Raw genomic sequence first — 21,838 nt, 5'->3', positions numbered from 1 at the left:
CGCCATCAAGATGTGCCACTATTTCGTCCTTAATAATGGACTCAAGCACCTTCCCCACAACTGACGTTAGGCTAACAGGGCGATAGTTCTCCGTTTTCTCCTTCCCTCCCTTCTTGAAAAGTGAGATAACATTAGCCACTCTCCAATCTTCAGGAACTGATCCTGAATCTAAGGAACATTGGAAAATGATTACCAATGCATCCGCAATTTCCTGAGCCACCTCTTTTAGAACCCTCGGATGCAGACCATCTGGACCTGGGGATTTATTAGCCTTCAGTCCTACCAGTCTTCTCATCACAGTTTCTTTCCTAATGTCAATCTGTCTCAATTCCTCTGATATCTTATGACCCTGGCCCATCCATACATCTGGGAGATTGCTTGTGTCCTCCCTGGGGAAGACAGATCTAAAGTACGCATTAAATTCTGTTGTCATTTCCCTGTTTCCCATAACAATTTCTCCCAATTCATTCTTCAAGAGGCCAACATTTTTCTTAACTATCTTCTTTCTCTTCACATAGCTAGAAAAGCTTTTGCTATCCCCTTTTATATTCCTGGCTAGACTGAGCTCATACCTGATTTTTTCTCTCCGTATTGCTTTTTTAGTTAAGATCTGGGCAAGTGTGAGGTGATCCACTTTGAGAAATTAAATGTAAAAGGACAATTCTCCTTTAATGGCAGATCCTTAACAGCACTGATTGATGCACCATCAATAACTCACTCTGAGATGTAAAGGCGAGATATCGGCTTTTATTGACTGGAAGAAGGAACAAGTAGTGGTTGACCACCATACTACATCCTGGAGACTGAGAGGCCGGGCTCAGACCTCAATCGCCTTTATTCAGGGGTCTGAGGGAGGAGCCACAGGAGCAGTCAGCAGGGGGCGTGTCCAGACAGGTATATGTAGTTCACCACACTGATATACACGGACACCTTGTGGTCCAAGTGCATAGATCCCTCACAGTTTGATAGGCATAAGGCATGATTGCCTTTATTAGTAGAGGCACTGAAATCAACAGTCAGGAAGTTATGTCGCAGCTTTATAAAACTCTGGTTAGGCTGCATTCAGTTCTGGTCATTCCATTATTAAAATGATTTACAGACATTGGAGAGGGTGCAGAAGGGTTTTATGAAGACGCTGCCTGAATTAGAGGAGAGGGTGGATAAACCTGTGCTGTCTGGAGCTGCAGAGGCTGACGGGAGACATGATATGAATTTATAAGCTGAACAGAAGCATAGATAGAAAGCATTGAAATGTTGAACACTAGAGGGCATACATTTAAGGCGAGAGGGGATAAATTCAGTGCTTTTTACATAGAGAATGGTCGCTGCCTGGAGTACACTGTCAGGAGCGGTAGCGGAGAATAGTACAATATAAATGTTTAAGAGGCAGTTAGACACATGAATGTGCAGAGAATGGAGGGATATGTACTTGTGTAGGCCCAAGGGACTCATTTAGTAGGCATTTGATTTACGACTTTAATTAGTTTGGCACAGCATTGTGGACTAATGGGTCTGTTCCAGTGCTGTACTGTACTGTTATAATAATGTCAAGCTATCCAAGCAGGATTTCGGATAAAACTGGAAGAGTTCACATTTTGGGCAAGGGCAAAGAGCTCTTTAACCCTGCTACCAGCCCATGTTTACATGTAGAAACCTGGCACGGTATGAAATAAAGCTGAGTGCAACTGGCGACTGGTAACTGATTTAATGTGTTACAGTCCCCAAACAGGTAGGTGAGTGACTTTAGCAGCTCTTGCATCGAGAGATACATCTTTCTTGTGATTTAAACACAGAGCAGAAGGAAGAAGTGTACCATGTAATTGGATTCCTGTCCTTTGTCAAAATTACTAAAATCTCCCAGTTATGGTTTTGACACAGGCTGGTCCACTTGAACAATTCCTTGACAAAAGATCCATGGGGTTGCAACCAATTGCCTTGAGTTATCACTTAAAATCATGTTCCTTAAAGGAGACTTACCTGATGTTATTTTATTTAAACTTATCTTCTGCCCAATAATTTCTGAGAGGAAGTCTTTAGGAACTGACAAATCACATTGGAACATGAAGAAGCATTAACCAAATCTGTGCCTAAATAGCAGAACAAAGAATAACTGAAATTAATATAATACCATGCTGCAACAGAATAATTGGACTCAACTGCAAGTGCTAGAAAACTGAAATAAATACAGGAAATGCTCGAAACATTCAGCAGATCTGACAGCAATTGTGAACAGTGAAACAATAGTCAATGGTTCTGACATATAATCTTTGTTGTGAAATTTTAATTATGTTCCTCTTGCTACACATAACATAGCTGGTCTACTGGAGAAAGGACAGAGTGATTGTCCTTAAAGGTCAATCTCAGATCCTAGAGAAAGAAAGCACTGCTCTATATTGAATAGAATCGTAGCATGTACAAAGTAGTTAGGGGCATACAGCTCATTATTTGCAGGCTGCAAGTATCTAGCTATCTATATATCTTCTCATAGCCAGAATGAACTGGTTATCTGTGTCACTAGCTGTCCAAATACCATCTACTCTTTGGGTGAAAAATGTACCCCTCAGATTTCCTTTAAACACTTTAAAACTATGTTTTCTAGTTGTGGACATTCCTGCCCATGTGAAACAGACACTGACAATCTACCATCTCTGTGCCTCTCATCATTTTATACTGTATGCTTCTACAATGTCACTTCTCAACATGTTTAGCATGTTACATTAGTTAAAGGAGTGACCCAGTAAAGTGGTCACTGAGTGTATAGTGCCCCAGTTAATGTGAATCCACTCTACTTCAGTGGCGCATGGCCAAGTGGTTAAGGCGTTGGACTAGCGATCTGAAGGTTGTGAGTTCAAGCCCCAGCCGAGGCAGCGTGTTGTGTCCTTGAGCAAGGCACTTAACCACACACTGTTCCATCCACCCAGCTGAAAATGGATACAGGCAAAATGCTAGGGGTTAACCTCTCGATAGACTGGTGTCCTATCCGGGGGGGGGGGGGGGCAGTCTCGTACTCTCAGTCGCTTCACGCCATGGAAACCGGCATAAGCACCGGCCTGATGAGCCTATACAGACTTTAACTTTAACTCTACTTCAGGCATTGATTGAATTTGGTCTGTTTGAATGCTCTGCTCAGTATGTGTACTGAAAGCTCTTTCTTGCAGCTTGATGTTAAACTTTAATATAAATGTATTGAGGGAACTCAGCTTTCTGTTCTGGATAATCATGTTGTGAAATTCTACTGAAAGCTGTTATTGAATACCTTTCCTGATTTGTTGACCTTGTTTTTTGTTCACTGTTTGTTGTTACTTTTTCATTTTGTCTTATAAAGGATATTGGTTCTTCTCAGCACGTAGAACAACAAACATCACCTGTCAGAAAAAAGGAACACCTGTTAGTTGTCTAAGGCAAAATTACGTTGTTCACCATAAAACTCCATTATTCAAAAAAATTGGTTCTTTAGATTAAAATATTACATAACTATTAGACCAATAATGCTTTGCCTCTCTGCCAAACTCGGTAGGTAACAAAGATTTCAGGGAAGGCAGTCTCTTAGAGATAAAAGAGACTGCAGATGCTGGAATCCCAACATTCACAGTTGAAGGTAAATTTATTATCAAAGTAGATATATGTCACTATATACAAACCTGACATTAATTTTCTTGCTGAATACAAGAAACAGTATAGAAACAATGAAAGACAAACAGGGCAGACAAACAATCAATGTGGGAAAGACAACAAACTACGCAAACACAAAAAGTGAGTAAATAAACAAACAAACAAATAAGTAAATAAGCAAACAAGCAAGCAATAAATATTGAGAACATGAGATGAGGAGTCCTTGAAAGTAAGTCCATAGGTTGTGGGAACAGTTCAGTGATGTTATCCCCTTTGGTTCAAGAGCCTGATAGTTAAAGGGTAATAACTGTTCCTGAACTTGGTGGTGTGAGTCCTAAGACTCTTGTATCTCTAATGGCTACAGTGAGAAGAGAACATGGTCTGGATGGTGAGGGTCGTTGATGAAGGATGCTGCTGTCCTGTAACAGGGCTTTGTGTAGATGTGCTCAATGGTGGGGAGTGTTTTACCTGTGCTGGACTGGGCCATATCCATTACTTTCTGCAAGCTTTTCTGTTCAAGTGCATTGGTATTTCCATACCTGGTCAAGATGTATCTATACATAGTATAGCAGTGCTTGGATGTGTTCGGACCCCTGGTGCTGCGGGTTATATGTGGATGATAACTGAGCAGAGATTTCTTCAAACAAGGCTGATTGAAGTCCCCGACAATGATTTGGAAGGCGTTGCGGTAGACTGTTTCTTGTTGCTGATGGTGGCACTCAGTACTTTGAGTGCTAGCATAACATTGGCCTTTGGTGGTCAGGACCACAGAGGAGTAAGACAGTAGGCAGTTAATCATTAGATGTTCAGGTTGGGGGAACAAGAGTGCACCAAACCGCTAGTCTGAGCACCACGTAAAGTTTATCATGAAAGACAAACCCCCACCTTGTACCCTCTCTGAATAAGCAGTGCAATCCACTTAGTGTATCAATAAGCCAAGTTCAGGTAAATTATCATTCAACCATTTGTGAATACCTGTGAATACAGCTAAACAAAACAGTGTTCCTCCAGGGCCAAGGTACAAGATACTGTAACAACAGTCATACACTGCACAAGGCACATATAGCACATATAAATCAGCAAGCAAACTTACAGTCACACAAAATAAACATATAGAACCCGAGTCCCTGAGTGTATATCCTGCAAACAGGTGGACTTGGGTGTTGTCAGCAAGACTAAACATTTCTCACATGAATGCACACAGGTACACATGCACATATTTCAGCTTGTCATTCAACCGTTTGAACGCTGGAGGGCAGCACCGATGGGAGAGGTCAGCCCCCATCCCAGCATGGATGCCATGCTACAGCACCTCCGGCGTCTCCTCTCCCAGACTGCTGCAACAGGCAAGCCTGCAGCATGAGGCCTGCTCCTCACTGCACCCAAGGCCAAGCATCTCCCCCAGCATCTGCCTCTCCAATAAACAAGGAAAGTGGACTTGCGGAATTTTACATTACCAATGTCCCACAGGGCTTAATGATTGCAAGAGAGATGTCCAAGGAAATCACTTGCTGTTATGTCTTATAGCATTCTGACATGTGGGCCATCATTTATACGAGCAGCTCTTCCCAAAGTCATCCTCTAATATTTCCCATTACAGGTGTCCCCTGCTTTACGAATGTTCGCTTTACGCCACTTCACTTTTGCCAGAAACCTACATTAGTAACCTGTTTTCGCATTACAAAGAGGATGATCACTTCTACAAAAATTTTTCCCATATAAATTAATGGTTCTTTGCGTTACACAATTTTGGCTTAAGAAAGGTTTCATAGGAACGCTCTACCTTTGTAAAGGGGAGGGACACCGGTACTGTAGTCAACAGATGGACTCCAATTATTCTTCATTATTGATATTAGTTTATTATTGTCACATGTACCAAGATACAGCGAAAAACTCGCCTTGCACACTGTTTATACAGATCCAATCGCTGCACGGTGCATTGAGGTAGAACAAGGCAAAACAGTAACAATGCAGCATACAGTGTAAGAACTACAGAAAAGTGCAATTCAGGTCAGTGAGAAAGCACAAGGTCATAATAAGATGGATTGTGAGGCCAAGAGTCCAAGTTATCATACAAGGTCCATTCAATAGTCTGATAAGCTGACCTTGTGCCTGGTGGTACGTTCTTTCAGGCTTTTGTATCTTCTGTCTGATGGCATAGGGTAGAAGGAAGAACGTCCAGGGTGGGTGGGGGTCTTTGTTTATGCTGGCTGCTTTCCTGAGGCACACTGAGAAATATAGATAGAATGGAGCAACACAGACAAAATGCTGGAGGGGACTCCGCAGGCCAGGCAGCATCAATGAAAAAAAGTACAGGTGACGTTGAAACATGTTGAAATGTCGACGGTACTTTTTTCCATGGATACAGCTTGGCCTGCTGAGTTCCTCCAGCTCTTTGTGCGTGTTGCTCGGATTTCCAATATCTGCAAATTTTCTCTTGTTATAGATAGAATGGAGGCTGCCTCTCCTAATGTGCTGAGCTGTGTCCACAACTTTCTGCCGTTTCTTGTGATCACATGTACAGCAGTTACCATACCAAACCATTATGCATCTCGACCGAATGCTTTCTAGGATGGATTGCTAAAATTTGGTAATTGGCAGAATTTCTTCAGGGGGTTTCTCCCTTCTGGCTACCACATCTCAGGTGATAAACTTCATTCTCCATCTGTCCAAGTACTTCTGACAGTCATACCTCTGTTGATCAATCCATACAATCTTGGCAACTGATCAGGAGCTTTTCCTCTTCTTTAAGACCTTTTGAAGATGCACCTGATGATTTTTACAATTCCAAAATCTTTCCAGGATATTTAAAAGTCAAAAAGCTGCAGGTATTGGAAGCCAGAAATAAACTTTCCGGTAACTTAACTTGCTGGCTTCTGATAAATCTTGTACATTAAATATTTGAGTTATGCTTGCCATAGTGCAAACAATATTCTGACTCTGAGGTGTTTTCAGGAAATAAGACGAACTACCCACAGTGTGTCTCGGTTTGCTATAAATTTATAGGCAAAATTACTTTGACATTCATTAGCTGAGGTTGAAAACCAGACTTATGCAGCAGCAATACTAAATTGGAGATGTAATAGATTAGGTATTTGTGAATTAACTCACAGGATAGGGACATCAGGAAAGACGTGACATTTATTAACATCTTTACCCATGGGATTTTTTGCCTTTGATGAAGGAGTTTCCACATTGCTCTTCAGCAAGAAGTTTTATAAACTTTGAAAAAAAGGTGACACATCTCTAAGACATTCCGGTGCCTGATTTAGAAGGTAAACCAAAGTTGTATGCGCTCCTTTCTGCTTGCTCTCTACATGATAGAAGTTGCAACTTTTGGAAGATTTTTTTGGAAGGAATCGATATAAATAGACCAATTTTTATGTTGGAGATGTTCTTATTCTTCTACCATTTATCCAGTACAAGACTTGTTGTTGACTCAATCTAGTTGGCTATATAGAGCGCAAGAAGGAACTCTGAATGGAGACAACCTTCAGATACAAACCGAGTTCCAGCTCTCTCAAGAGTTGAGAATGGAGATGAAGCTACTTGAGTCAAGAAAACTCCTCTAAAGAACTTCAGCTTTTATGTCCTTGAGTTTGGTCTCCAACCACCTAAATCACCTTCCCTTATGCTAAATATGACTTCTCCATGATCTCTATCACCCTCGGTTTTAGCAGACCCACCATTCAAGATATACAGTCATCTTCACGTATGTCCCACAGTCAATGCGCACTCCAAATCAAACACCGTATTACCCACAGTCAGAACAGAACACTGACGTCATACACCACCGGGTTCAAGAACAATTACTTCCTTTCAACCATCTGGTTCTTGAACCAACCTGCACAGCCCTCATCACTATCTCAGTACATCAACACTATGATGACTTTGTACAAGAGTTTTTCTTTCTTTTCTGTTCTAATTATGTTCTTTCTTGTATAATTTTGTATAATTATGTGTATGCTTTTCCTTGTGGCCTAGATGCCACAGCTAAGTCAATCTTGCACCAGTGCTGGTGGTTAAATTTGTTGGTCCATATTTGGCCCCAAAGGAAGCAACTGATAAATGACATAATTTACTTCTATTAATGATATCATATATTTGTTGATGAATGATATTTTGTTTTAATTAATTTGTGGCTGTGACATATTGCTGAATTAAAAGCAGAGCCAATGAAAGGTCAGGCACCATCTGTGGAGAGAGCACCAACATGAAGGGAGGCAGAAGAGATTGCAGATGTGGAATCAAGAGTTAGCAAGCTAATTCCAAACTTTAACTCCCTTTCAATCTTTATACTGGCTGTCGCCCCTGTAAAGGCAGGATTGTATTGCCGAAGCTTTCTTAAGGTTGTCATTGCCGGCGGAAGTAGTGGCGTTGAGCTCTTGCTGCCTATTAAATGCTCCCAATGGTGTGTGTATCAAATAGCCTCAGACAACCAAGTCTAGCTACTGCCTTTCACGTGTGGCTTAGCTATTAAGCCCGGTGGATCTGTTTCTACTGACAGGAGAAGGTGCAAAGGCAGGTAATTGGTACCTTAAAACCAGTCGCTTTGGACAGATAGCTATGGTTGGCAGCTCATCTTGGAGAAAGAAAATTCGGATCTCAAACTACTGCCTTGCAGCTATACCCACTCGGGGTATAGGTAAGGCCTCAGCAGTAAACCCCAAGGAAAACTCCAGAGCTGGAGTCCCTAAGGCTTGGTTCAATGCTGACAGACAATGCCTGCGATGTTGCCGATGCCATACTGTACTGGTCTCTGCCTCTCCTTTGCGTGGAGAGGGGAGCCTGCTGCATGGGCAACAGCTTGCTCACCATATCACAGTGCCCTGACTTGTGTACTGGTTGGCATTTCACAGACAGCTAGGATGCAATATCCATCATTGACTCTGACCAATGGAGGGCCTCACAATACTAAGTCTTTATAAAACATTGATATGACCGCACTTGGATTATTGTGAGTAGGTTTGGATCCTTTATCAAAGAAAGGATGTGCTGGTATTGAAGAGGGTCCTGAGGATTTCCAGGAATGAAAGGATTACGTATGATAAGCATTTGATGGCTGTTGGCCTGTACTCTCAGGAGTTTAGAAGAATGAGAGGATCTCATTTGAATCTATCAAATATTGAAAGGTCTAGACAGAGTGGACATGGGGAGGACCTTCCGAGTTTCCTATACTGGAGTGTCTAGGACCTCAGAATAAAAGGATATCCCTTTAGAACAGAACTTTGGAAGAATTTCTTTAGCCAGAGTGTGGTGAATCTATGGAATTCATTGCAATCGATGGCTGTGGAGGCCAAGTCATTGGGCATTTTTAAGAAGGACCTCGGCCTGAAATGTCAACTGTATTTTTTTTTTCCATAGATGCTGCCTGGCCTGCTGAGTTCCTCCAGGTTTTTGTGTGTGTTGCTTGGATTTCCAGCATCTGCAGATTTTCTCTTGTTTATATTTTAAGCAGTTCTTGATTTCTAAAGTCAACAAAGATTACAGGGAGAAAGCAGGAGCATGGGTTTGAGAGAGATAATAAATGATGGAATGATGGAGCAGACTAAATAGGCCAAATGTTCTGATGCTGCACCCATGTCTTGTGAACTTTCAGTCCAGGGTCTCAGCTTGACTGTCCACTTCCCTCCACAGATGCTGCCTGACTGAATTCCTCCAGCTTCTTGTTGTTTGCACCAGAGTGAATACAGGTTTCCCCCGCTATCTGAAGGTAGAGCTTTCCTATGAAACCATTCGTAAGCCGGAATGGTGTAAAGTGAAGAAGCAATTACCATTAATTTTTATGGGAAAAATTTTTGAGCGTGCCCAGACCCAAAATAGAACCTACCAAATCATACCAAATAGCACATAAAACCTAAAATAACACTAACATATAGTAAAAACAGGAATGATATGATAAATACACAGCTATATAAAGTACAAATAATATATGTACAGTGTAGTTTCACTTCTCAGAATCAGGAAGATTGAGCTAAAGCCGATTTGTAGAAAAGAATTGGCACGTACACGCATGCGCACACACCCGCCTGCACAAGGCTTCACGATCATGGCAGTCTTTCTCGGGGTAAACACAAGTTTAAAGCGAGCATCTTTTTTCATAAAAGTGAAAATCCTCTTTCAGTTAGTGAAAGCAAGTACTAATGTAAGTCTTTCATAAAAGCGAAGTTGCGTAAAGTGAACGTTTGGAAAGCGGAGGACACCTGTATCTCAGATTGATCATCGTTCAACAGAATTGAAAAAAATAAACAAAAACAAATGATTTAGATTTTATTGATGCATCGAGATCTTCGGGCCAACAAACCCAGGTGTGGAGTAAACTTGAAATCAAAAGGCAAAAACTAATGATAAAGATTTATTCAAAAACGCAACAGGGGAATAAAAAAAAATAACTCAAAGTGTACTTGCTCAGGAGGGGTAGAATTCACAAAACATTTATTCACTTGGAATCCAGATTAAGGACTCAGTTATGAATGCTAGTTGTGATGAACTTTGCATAAAGCATAGGAACCCTATATGTATCAAAATCAAAACTTAATCAACTCAAAACAGGATGCACGAGGAGCCCAAGTTCAAAACACAAGGATAACTGGCAATTAAATCAGTTGCTTAACAAGCTCTAGTTAAAATAATCAGAGGAGTTCAGGTGTGTCTGAGCACTGAGGCCTGATGCTCTCTGGTGCCCAATGCTGATCCGAAGAGTTCATGACAGAACTCCCCCTCCTATGGCTGGCACCTGCTGGTCCAGGTGATCTGGATATCTTCTAATAAATCTGTAATTAACTGAGGATACAAAATGTTATGGGAAGAAACCCAGCATCTCTCCTCCGGGTCATAACCCTCCTAGTCCACAAGGTACTGTACCTTACCATGAATAAAATGAGAATCTAGCAGTCGCTGACCTATGTATAATTGTTGACCATCAACATAATGAGGAGATGGAGGCTCTCCTCTTGCTAAATGCCTCCAGCAAGTCTGAATGTTCTGAAAGCACTCTAGACAATTTGATTGACTTAGAGTCCAGTTCTGAGGAGTCAGAAGGCATCTCAGGGCTTACGACCAATGGCTTGTCATAATTCAGGGCTGGCATCGCTAAACTCTGGCTGGTGCCTTGGTACCTTAAAAACTTTAGAAAGACAGTTATTCTGACAAAGGTTTGACCAACCCAGAACGGTGTCTGAAGTGTAATTAATACACAGATTATGGAAAAGTAACCATGAGAAACCAAGGATTAGGGGATTATCTGGAGAGTGAATAAGGAGGAACTAAATTGTCCCTTGGTGTATACCGATCGTTGACTTGAGAAGAATGGAAAATTAAGAAAGTTGACCAGGTCCCAATGGTCTTCCATCCAGGGCTGTAGCAATGAGTGGCTGGTTGAGACATAATTTAGAAACTTGGATCTTCTTGGCCAGTCCAAGATCTAAGAAATTCCCCACTGAACCAGAATCTACCAAGGCCCCAAGGGAATGTTGATGTCTCAATAGGGAAGGTAATTCATTGAACGGAGAGAGAGAGATTAGGGGTTGTCACAGTTCTTACCCTCACTGGACAGTTCTGGGTGTCTCCTGACAACTTGAGACAGGAGACACGAAAATGGGCATCTCCTCTGCTTCATGTCTCTCTCGGTACTGGGGAGAGCCAGGTTCTTCCCAGTTGTATGGATTCCTCCGGAGAAGAGTGCGAAGACCTGCGAGGAGCTGGGTGGAGTCTCAAATTGTGAAACTAGAGGAGGCATGGGTGAAGTTGCCACACCTCTTCCTCTTTTTCTCAGACATACGATTATCAATTCTGATAGCCATTACCGTAATCTCCTCCAAAGCATCTACTAGGTCTCTGGTTGCTAGATCATCCTTCATTTAGCCATGTAATCCCCATTGAAAAAGGGCTACCACAACCTCCATGTTGCACTCACTCTCTGCTGCCAAGGTCCAGAAGTCAGTTGAACAGTCGGCAATGGATCGAGCCCCCGTCACAAATAGAGGAGTCTGCTGGGTACCTTTGGACCACTGGCAGGGTGAAAGAATACCTTCCTCATCGTTCTTAGAAATAAATTGTCTTCAAAACATATGTGAGAGCCCTTTTTCCAGAAGGCCGTAGCCCATGAAAGGGCCCTGTCACAAAGGAGGGGCTCCTGTCTGAGGGGAACATAGTGGGCTGTAACTCAAACATTGAGAACATAGATAAGAAACCATGACCATTGCATTGTACCATTTGGGGGCAGGCAGGGACTCATGGTAGTTTAGGACAAACATAGCCAGACACACAGGCAAATGCTCAGAACCAGAGCCTATCCCTGAAGAAAATACTGTATACCTCACCTACCAGTTTCAGAGCCTTTTTGCAATGATGCTGGTACCTCCTGGACTAAATGTTCATGCTGTCCAATTGCCTCTCCTTGGCAGGCCAATTCCATACATAATTAATCAGACTCCTCTGGGTCCATGGTGGCTAAGACCTGCTGTAATGAGATTGTCAGGCAAACAAACCCAGGTGGGGAGTAAACTTGAGACTTGAAGGTAGAAAGTAACAAAGAGGATTTATCCGAAGACCAAAGAGGAATAACAAATGACTCAATGTGAACTTACTCGAGAGGGCTAGTGTACACAGAGCATTCATTCATTCACTTGGAACCCAAATACACGACTCAGGTGGGAACAATAGTCCTGACAAACTTAAATAGTGCACATAGCATGGGAACCCCAGGCGTATCAAAATCAAAACTCAATAAACTCAAAACAGGGTGCATGAGGAACCTGCATTTAATAAAAAAAAACAAGCGGCATGTAAAACAGAAGGAAAACCAGTCACTAACAGCTTCCACTTAAAACAAATCAATGATATTCTGGTGCTTTGCAACACCAAGGACTGACACTCTCTGGCGACCCCTGCTGATCTGATGAGTTCATGACAAGTGAAGGGAATGAATGGCGTGAACCAAGGAAATGCCCATGTAAAGGTGGTGACCTAGATGATGTAAATGGCACCAGAGGTGGTGATGACAGCTGAGGGTGTGGGGTGGTGGTTTGCTATTTTCTGCTGGTCACTCTGAAGGAGGTGTAAGCACACAGAGTATATCCACACTTCGAGGACAGAAGTGATTCAAGAATGCAGCTCACCACCACATCTCAAAGCAAATTTTTTTCATTATTTATTTATTATGAAACATTTTATTGAGTAGGCCGTTCCAGCTCTTCAAGTTACGCCTCCCATCAACCCCCGATTTAACCCCAGTCTAATCGCAGGACAATTTATAATGACCAATTAACCTACCAATCGGTAGATCTTTGGACTGTGGGAGGAAACAGGAGCACCGGGAGGAAACCCACATGGACGTGGGGAGAACGTACAAACTCCTTACAGACAGCAGTGGGAATTGAACATGGGTCGCTGATGCTAACCACAATGCTACCGTGAACAGGCAATGAAATGCCAGCTCAGCCTACAAAGCCCACATTCCCTGAATATAAAAAGAATGAAAAGGGAAGAGCTGGAAAGCTGGAAAGCACACATCCACCGACTGCCCGAAAACCAGTCTAATCCTGTGACACTCTGGGGGCAGTGAAGAGCCAGCCGATTGGTGGGGCTGGAACCTGACAACTCGGGTTAAGGATGTTATGTTTGTTTCCCAAAAGGCCATTATTTTTCAGTTTTTTAATGGTCTTTGTCTCTGATATTATTTGATCCTAATTTATTTAAATTTCTCATTTAAGTGCTTATGTCCCAGAAATAACAATCTGTTACTAGTCCTGTCGTTACTGTTAACAATGCTAATTGTAAATAAGCCTGGGTTGTTTGATCTCCTTTCTCTGTGTTGGACACACAATTACTCAATTCTGCTCAACCAATAAAGGCTCCAAATTATAGCAACTTTTCTTAATAATTTTATTGTGTGGGAGTGGTGAAGGACTTCATGTGGGAAATCTGCCATATAACTTCTAACTTTTGCCTTTCATAATAGTGCTGAGAGGGAAGGTTGCAGAACATGGCAATAAGCTTGGTTGCACCCTGGTTCTCCTGTGTAAACCATCCTTCAGTGGTTTGCACTCTCTGATGTTTAAAAAAGACATGCTGCTCCTGGGAATGCATTTGGGTGATTACCCTCTACCTCCATGGATTTTTGAGCCCTCTGGCTAGGACTCACTTCGACTGGGCTTTAATGCAATGAAAACCATGCGATAATGAGATATTAGCGGAGAATGCCATTGGACTCCTGAAATTGAGATTCAGGTGACTCCTTCTGTTTGGGGTTGCCCATTTACTGTGGACATTTCAGGGTTATGTCCATGAGGCAAACTGGAAACCACAGCTGGTGCCTGAGGAAGCTCAAGCTGAAGGTGAGCAGAAGCAGGAGGAGTATGGTACGTTGCTAAAAGCTGGCTGATTTCCACTCTTGGAGAAGCTCTACCTTGGTGTGTTGATGCCAGGAAAAAGTCACCCTTCTTTGACATATCTAACACTATATGTCCAGGATAGAGATAGAGAGTTTAGTGACCCGGTTTCATGACAACAACCTTTCCCTCAGTGTTAGCAAAACGAAAGAGTTGGTCATCAACTTTCAGGAAGGAGATTGATGCTCATTGCCCTGTCTACAGTGTTGAGGTTGAAAGGGCTGAGAGTTTCAAGTTCTTAGGAGTGAACATCTCCAATGGCCTATCTTGGTCCAAGAAAGCTCACAAACGCCTCAATGCATGTCCCTTGCAACATTTGCCAATTTTTAATGTTGCACCATAGAAAACATTCAGTCTGGATGCATCCAGAAGAATGGCAAATGCTTCACACGTTACCACAAGGAAGTGCAGAGAGTTGTGGACACAGCCGAGCACATCACAGGAGCCAGCCTCCCCTCGATGGGCTCTGTCTATACTTCCTGTTGCCTCAGTATAGAAGCTAATGTACTCAAAGACCCCACCCAGCCTGGACATTTTCCTTTCTGCTCTCATCAAATACCTGGAAGCATGTACCGCCAGGTTTAAGGACAGCTTCTTACGCTGTTGGTATCTGACTATTAACTAGCTCCCCAGTACAATAGAATGGAATCTTGATCTCCCAATCTACCTCATTATGAGTTTCCACCTCATTGTTTACCTGCATTGAACTTTCTCTATAGCTTTTACACTCTATTCTGCATCGTTAATGTTTGACCATGTCTACCTTGTTCATTGTGTGATGAATTGATCTGTTGAATAATATGCAAGACAAACATTTTACTGTGTCTTGGTATATGTGACAATAATAAGCCAATTCCCATTCCAGTTCCATTTCCAGGTGTCAGCTCTTTGGCCATTGAAGCCTTCTCCAACATCCAATAAAATCCTGGTTGAAGTGATGGTATCAACTCCGCCTTCACAACTACCCCTAGTAATCTTCCACCCCTTGCTTATGTAATCATAAACATATTCAGAAACTCTGTTCATATCAACATCAGATAAAGAAAGTTCCAAAGACTTACAACTGTCTAAAAGGAAAGATTATACATTTGTTACCTGTGTACTGAATGGGCGAAGCCTTAGTTTGAAGCAGTGGCCCCTAATTCTAGATTCTCCCACAAGAGGAAAAAACCATTTCCATTCAAGCTGTCAAGATCCTTCAGATCATCAGATCTTATGTAGAACATAGAACAGTACAGCATAACATGGATCCTTTGGCCCATGATGCTGTGCCAATCTTTTAACATATTCCACAATCAATTTAACCCTTCCCTCCTATACGCCTGGAACAGTGCATTCCAGGCAACCATATCTCTTTGTGTGAAAAACTGATCTCTGGCATCTCCCTAAACATTCCTCTACTCACATTAAGAGGAGATCCCCTGATATTAGTCATTGACGCCCTGGGGAAACTCTCCACCTTTGCCTCTTATAATCTTATATACCACTATCATGTGGTGTCTTACTCTTCTGAGCTCCAAAGAGAAAAACACTAGATTGTCCAACCTTACCTCAAAAGGCATGTTCTTTAATTCAGGCTACATCCTGCTAAATCTCTGCACCCTCTCTAAAGCCTCCCCATTCTTCCTATAAGGAGGTGACCAGAAATGAGCACAATGCCCCAAATGGTGTTTTAATTAGTCCCTTTCAATCCTCTAAGCTACAATAGATGCAGACACAACCTATCCAATTTTTCGACTCATAATAATTCACCTTTTCCAGGTAGCAGTCAATTAACTCTTCTCTTTTTATCAGTGCAGCTAAGAGTAATGGATATTGTGATATGTTGAACACACTGATATGTAAGTATCTGCTTCTGCACTGAACCAGCTTCCAATGAAAGATGAACAAGACTCTGATTATTGGACTGCTGCTGTGAGATCTCAGAGCATATCTCTGTTCACTATGGAGATGAAGCAGAAACTATTTGGCGAATGACTGTTCCTAAACTACTTCAACTTGTCATGGAGCGTCAGAGACCAGACCTTCTCTGATCAGCGTGACCTCCGTTGGGTGGCTTCTGACGGCTGGAAAACTCTTGGCCAAAAATGTAAGTGGTGCCCAGGAATATTCACAGATTTGCGACCTTCCGGTAAGGTGGTGACGTAGCATTCTGTCTGCGTCCAACTTAAAGTGTTATTGCCTTTTTTAAACATAGTGTTTACAACTGTAAGACACTGCTGGATATTAAGAATTTCAGGTACTGCAGGTCTATCCTGTCAGTGGAGGAGCTGGAGTTGCTGGACTTGGTGCAGGACATGTTGCTGTCTGCTACAGAAAGTTGTTGGAGTGTGCAGTCAAACAATGAGCGATTGTCTTGGACATTATTCTTGTCATTGCAAGGCCCTGTTTGCCATTGGCAATGCATTTTAGAATATTCAAGGCCACTTCACTGGCTTATTGGTGAGACCAATGACGGGGAAGCTGCATGGACTTCATTTAGCGTGGAGTAGACCTCATGCCACGGGGTCACCTGTTGCAGTCGCCCAGGGGAAGAGATGCCGGAGATGGTTTGGCTCAGCATTCATGCTGGGTTGGTGCTGCCCTCCAGTGTTCGCTCAGTGAAAGACAAGCTAGATTGCCTTTGTCTGCGGACTGCTGTGGGCTTGTTCTTGCTGACAGCACCCATGCATCGTCAATCTAAGGACATGACACTCAGGAACCTGCAGTATATTACATATTTTTTGTGTGACTGTATGTTTACTGCTATCTTATAAGGATGTGCAACATGTGACTTGTGCTGTGTATGCCTCTTGCTACTGCCTTTTGCACCTTGGCCCTAGATTAACACTGTTTCATTTGGCTCATGGGTATTCATGTGTAGTTGGCTGAATGACAATTAAACTTGAACTTGAAATTGAAAGAAAATTGATTATCCTTTGGGAACTGCACCAGGTTTACGACACATACACTGCAGACTTATTATGCTGTTTAATATATGATTGCAAAGACAGTGTGCACATTGACACTGTGTCCCATGGTCAGCTGAAATTATTGCACCAACTAATATCATAAAAAGCTAATTTGTAAAAGTCTATCACAATCTTTTGTCAGGTGTTATCTAAGACAGTATGCAATGAATCGCAGAATTGACATCAGGGAAACATTTTCTAAGATAACTAGAGTTAACTGATTGCAACTATTTCCTTAAATAAATTGGAATGCTAAATTTTAATGAATTCACTTTCTTGGCATATTTCAGTACCGCCAAAGGAAATACCCATTAACTGTATTGCACCCCTGTGTTATGCCCCAGGATCCCAACCAAAGGTTGAGTGAGCTCAATAATGGCCTGGAACTCCAGGTGAAATGACATAACTTTTTCATGTTCCACAACAACTGGTGCTCCTTATAGCAATGTTTCGATGCTCCTTCTGTGGTAATTAGAATCTTAAAAGAGCAATGTGAATAAATGGCACTAAGCTACAGCAAATCTCACTTGTCGGTCCTTTTGAGCTCCTGTCCCATTTCCTTCTATTCTCTTTCAATCTTTTAAATGTGCTTTATCCTTCTTTCATGGAGCGTTTTGTTTGAATCTTTCTAATCAGCTGGAAATGGAAATGAAACTGCTCTTATTCAAGTGACAGATCACATCCTGTGTGACCACGGCAACGTGTTGCTTCTGGCATTGTCAGCTTGTCTGCAGATGCAGATTTGCTTGCCCGCTCCACTCCCCCCTCACTGTTGTCAGCTGGTAGGACTGTGCTCATCTGCTTACCTGTTCAGAAAATCACCTGCAATATGACCCCTTCCAATGTCAATGCCAATACCTGTGGTGTCCTCCTCCAGGACCCTGCCTTTGGATCTGGTCCAGGGGTAATATTTGAGTTCAACATCTGCACAGCTCTGGTTATACCCCCTCCGGGCACTTGAAGACTCTTCTGTAGACTGGCCAACAGTCTAGAGGTCTTTTCTGAATTGTCTCAGTATCTTAAATGGAGAAACCATTGATGTTGTCAAAAGAAGCACAATATGTTATTGTCTACAAACGCAGAGTCTGGTGCTAAAGGGGTCGTGGTTGTGGTCGTGGCTATCCCTCATGGTCGAGGATGACGGTCTTTGTTCTGTTGATATATTTATGGGTTCTCAAGTGGCTTATGAGTCCAACCTTGGCTTTGAAAGTTCTTCCGCATTCAGCACAGGTAGATCCAGATGGTAGATCGGGCTTTGGCTGTTGCTGCCTCTCTTTCCATTTTCTTCTAATTCTGCACATCTTTTGGCTTCGGAAGTTGCTGTTCCTTCTCGGATGATGGCTTGCCAGAGTTCCCTGTCCTTGGCCTTGGTTTCCCAATTGTTGATGTCAATGTTACATTTCTTCATGTTGGCTTTTAAGATGTCTTTGAATCTCTTCTGTTGTTTGCCTCTTTTACATTTGCCTTCTTTAAGCTGGGAGTCGAAGATTTGTTTCGGCAGACGTTCGTCTTTCATCCGAACAACATGGCCTCTCCATCTTAGTTGGTTCATGATGATGTAGGCTTCAATGCTTGTTCATTTAGCACGCTGACATTGGTTCTTAGAGGTACCTCACTGTTGGATACACCACTGTACAATGGAATGCAGGTCTGTGGTGATTGTGTAGTGTGGGGGAAGTGAGGGGACTGAAGATGCCAGAGAGAGGTCAGAGATAGGCCAAGGGGGGTGGGGGAAGTGAGGAATCAGTGAAGTGGAGTTAAAAAGAAGTGAGGGGAATGATAGGTGGTGAGAGGAGTGAGAGGGCAAGTGAGGATCAGTGAGGGGAGTACAAGGATGAAGCAAGGAGCAAGTGAAGGGTAAGCAAGGTTCGAGTGAAGTCAGGAGAGGGACTATGTGGAAGCAATGGATCTGGGGTTATTAGAGAGTGAGGCATAGAAGGGGCAGTGTAACTGGGCTAACAGACAATGCTAGGTTACCTACGGTGTTACTGATGACGTGAAGAGAAATTGCAGCAACTTTAAAGTTGGAGCAATTCTATTTTGCTAATTTTTGTGAGGCTGGAGTGAGGTGCAGACACAGTGACTGTGTCCAAATTGGTTGGGGAGTTATTGCACGTTAAATTTTCACAAACTGCGCTTGTTTGCATGGCAACCAAAGTCCACGTGTGGCATGATGGCGTAGTGGTCAGGGCACCACTTTACAGCGCAGTCTGTAAGTCTGGGGTTGGATCCTCGCTGTCGTGTGCACGGGATTGTACGTTCCCCCTGTGACTACGGCAGCTTCCTCTGGGTGCTCCAGTTTCCCACCACAGTTCAAGGACATACGAATAGGGTTAGTGAGTTGTGGGCATGCTATGCTGGTGCCAGAAACGTGGCCACACTGCCGGCTTCCCAGCATCATCCCTGATGATTTAATTTGATACATTTCACTGTATATTACGATGTAAATCTGACAATTAAAGCTAACCCTTCAAACCCTACAACTGTCACAATTAGAATTTCATGCTTAATTAAGTATGCACAAGTTTAAATATTTCTGTACCAAGCAAATGTGCTCACCTATTAATGTTTCATGATGTTAGAACAGAGCTGAACGTGTGCCAGTTCGTGGAATCACAAATTGCTGACATGATAATACAGTTAGGTTGGATGAAATTGACAAATATGAGATGGCTACTTAGTTTACGGGGATTATACAAAGTAAAGCCTGATAGGCTTTTAGCAAACTGCAGATGAAGTTGAGGAGGGAGTTGGTGACAGTTTACAAGTACTGACTGTGTCACAAGACTCTTAGCTTCATTGGGAAGATGAGGGCCTGTGGAGCAGCTGGCAACTGTAAAATTGGACCCACCGTGTGCTTCTGTTTCTAACATCCTGTCACCCAGAAAAGCAGGTTCTCAGGGATACTTGTACCTGGCCTCACTCTAAACCCTCTGAGTAGGTTTGTTTCATAAAACTGGATTCCTACTTGAGTGATGATACCACTCTACAACTTACAGTATGTTTAGCTTGCAGTAGAGATGGAGTCATGGCAGAAGCAGAGCTGGGCAACAGGGTCATACATCTTGGTTTATCGAGTTTGCACTGTTTCCACAAATCCTACTTATCCTTCATGCATTCTCCACCACTCCGCACACTCTTCACAGGTTTAACCACTCACCTACATATTTTGGGCAATTTACAGTGGCTGAAACACTCTCATCTTTGGGAGGTGCAAAGAAGCTGGAACACCCGGCGGAAACTGTTCACAGGGAGAATGCGGAAGCTCCGTGCAGGGAGCGCCTGCCGGTGGAACTGAACATGGGTCATTGACACTGTGTGACAGCAGCTCTACTAGCAGTGCCAGTGTTTCTCCAGGAAGGGTTATCCCTAAATAAAAATAAAATACATCGCTAAATTGGTTTATTATTTTGTAGGCACCAAGGTTGAATGAAAAGCCTTGTTTTGCACACTACCCAAACAGGTAATTGAGGTAGTCCAAAGAAAGAGCAATAACAGATTGCAGAACATAGAACTGCATTCACAGAGAAAGTGCAGTGCAGGTAGGCAATAAGGTGGAAAGCTATGATGAGGTAATTTGTGCGCTCAAGATACATCTTATCGCATAAGAGGTCCAGTCACTGGTCTTGTAACAATAGGATAGAAGCTTAGAGCACATAGGATGGTTTACCTTGAAGGATATTCACTTTCTATTTCTTGAATGCACCGAGTGCACAGTTTAGCTGACTGAGCTTCTTTACAAATTAAGATGGTGCAGTAACAGAGGTGACTGGTTGGGAGAAATCGGCAGAGCAGGCACTGGCAAAGCCAGTCCTTCTGCAAAGCCAGTCTGATGCCACCCCCGCTATTTGTATGACACAACAACCCAGAAGCTGGTAACCACAAATGAGTGAGGCCTATCAGGGGCACAAGAAGATTGGTGGCATTGTAGATGGTGTAGAAAGCTGCCAAAGGACACAGCGGGATATTGATCTGGAAGGAGAAACGGCAGAGAAGTTTAATCTGGGCAAGTGTGAGTTGTTTCACTTTGGGAACTGAGACGTAAAGGGATGTTCAACTTAATGGCAGGACTCTTACCAGCACTGATGTACAGAGGGAATCCCGCGGTGCAATGCCATAGTGCCTTGAATGTGGCTCCCTGAACTACAACGTTTGTAATAAGATATTACAGAAGGCATAAGGTATGCTTGCCTTTATTAGAAGAGGCACTGAATTGAGAATTCAGGAAGGTTAAGTTGCAGCATTATAAAACTCTGGTTAGGCAGCATCTAGATTATTGCTTTCAGTTCAGGTTGCCCCATTATTCCAAGGATGTGCAGGCTTTGGAGAGGACGCAGTAGAATTTTACCAAGATGCTTCCAGGATTAGAGGAGAAGTTGGACAAATTTGTATTCTCTGGAGTGGCAGAGACATGATGGTAGCATGTAAGATAATGAGAAGTGTTGATACAGTGTTTATAGATCATGGCTGACAATTCAAGATCAGACTTGTAGATCCTAAGGAACAATGGCCCAAAGAGAGTCACTGTTTTCAGGGCAGAAAAATGGAGACAAAAGTCCTGATACATAGCTTTTGTTACAGTATTTTGTAAACGTTATATTTGTATTTTGAGTGATATCCTCAGGAGAACCCGTAATGTTTTGCAAAACCTATCAGCATAGTTAAACATACAAAATAATGGTGGAAAACTAGTCACAACATGCAAAGGAGCTGGAGGAACTCAGCAGGACAGGCAGCAACTATGGAGGGAAATGGACTGTCAATGTTTCAGATTGGGACCCTTTATCTGGACTGGAAAGGAAGAAGGGCGATAGTATAAAGTGTTGAGGGAAAGGTGGCAGATGAGAGATAGATCCAGGTGAGGGGGGGAACAATAGGTAGACG

Source organism: Hypanus sabinus, chromosome 9, assembly GCF_030144855.1.
Source record: "Hypanus sabinus isolate sHypSab1 chromosome 9, sHypSab1.hap1, whole genome shotgun sequence".
Classification (NCBI taxonomy): Eukaryota; Metazoa; Chordata; class Chondrichthyes; order Myliobatiformes; family Dasyatidae; genus Hypanus; species Hypanus sabinus.
Note: the sequence above shows the minus strand (reverse complement) of the source record.